Source organism: Oryctolagus cuniculus, chromosome Y, assembly GCF_051225735.1.
Source record: "Oryctolagus cuniculus isolate XC-2025 breed Fujian yellow rabbit chromosome Y, ASM5122573v1, whole genome shotgun sequence".
NCBI classification, from domain to species: domain Eukaryota; kingdom Metazoa; phylum Chordata; class Mammalia; order Lagomorpha; family Leporidae; genus Oryctolagus; species Oryctolagus cuniculus.
In genome coordinates, this window is record NC_142889.1 from 16,406,305 (window position 1) to 16,407,974 (window position 1,670).

Consider the following 1,670-nt stretch of genomic DNA (forward strand, 5'->3'; position numbering starts at 1 on the left):
GGACCCAGCACACTGAGATCTGTTCCTGTGCCCAGCATGAAGAAGGCCTGTCAGCTTTGAGACTGGTCCTTGTGACTGTGAGTACTTGGCAAGGGATGTGCCCACAGTTGCATAACACAAAGGCAGTGTTCCTCATGTTCTGAAACACGGCCTTAGCCCCACAAAGTCTCTTCTCACTCAAATGCAGTTTCCTAGCTGGAACAAATGTTTCCACAGAGCCCATCCATCCTCCAGGTCACAATGGATGCTATGATGACAACAATTATTTGTCATCTAGAAAAGTGTTCAGCAGACTTCAGTACTGAATGCAGGCAAACCAGAAATTGTGAATTTTGGAAAGTCCTGGAAAAAGGAAACTTCCTCAGAGGAGAGAAGCAGCTACTATGCTTCTGGGAAATATCACAAGATTTGCTACTGCCACCTCAAGTTGCAGAAACATGTTCTCTCCCTTTGTAGTCTCCAAATGACAAGTTTGTGAGCTGTAGTCCCTGTATGCTTCCTATGGTTCTCAAGCCCTTGTGGTCAGGCTCAGGATTGACCAAATGATTTACACTTCACTGAGTTGGGGGTTTTAGTGCATGGTCATTTTCAGTATGCAGAGTCCAATACACACGTTCCAATAATTTCCATTTGTGGAGCACGTGAAGTGTGTTTACTCATTAGAATAAAGCACAAAAGCAGTGAGAGTGGCTCTGGGTTACAGTGTTGGGGATAAACTGCTCTTGAGCCATTATCCCAAAAGGACAAGAATAAACCCAAGACTGTGTGCAGTTTGTCTGTTTAACTATTTATAAATATTTCCCAAATGCACACATATGAAACATGGTAACATTGTTAAGAGGTAAATTATTACACTTATTTAAAAATATTTCCTGGGGCTGACATTGTGGCACAGTGGGTTAAGTCACCACCTATGGTGATGGCATTTCATATGAGCCCCATTTGGAGTACTGACTGCTCCACTTCTCATCCATGGCCCTGCTAATGCACCTGGGAAAGAAACAGAGGATGACTTGAGTACTTGGGCCCCAGCCACCTACAAGAGAGAGATGGATGGAAATTCAGACTCCTGGTTTTGGCCTGACCTAGCCCTGGATATTACAACCTATTGAGTAGTGAACCAACAGATGGAAGATGTGGGGTGTGTGTGTGTGTGTGTGTGTGTCCATCTGTCTCTCGCTCTCTCTCTCCATCTGTCTCTCCCTCTCTCCCTGAAACACTCTCTTCCATGGGGCTGGTGCTGTGGTGCAGTGCATTAACGCCCTGGCCTGAGGTGCCCCATCCCATATGGGTGCTGGTTCGAAACTCAGATGCTCCACTTCAGATCCAGCTCTCTGCTATGGCCTGGGAAAGCAGTAGAAGATGGCCCAAGTCCTTGGGCCCCTGCACCCACATGGGAGACCCAGAAGCTCCTAGCTCCTGGCTTCGGATTGGCACAGCTCCGGCTGTTGCAGCCAATTGGGGAGTGAACCATTGGATGAAAGACCTCTCTCTCTCTCTGCCTCTGTTTCTCTCCGAGACTTTCAAATAAATAAATAAATCTTTTAAAAAACAAAAAGAACACTGTCTTCCAATTAAGTAACTACATCTTTAAGAATAAATTAAACATATCTCCAATTTGGATACTTCCAGAAGATAAAAACTCAAAAACAGTTTTCCACATTTTCTCC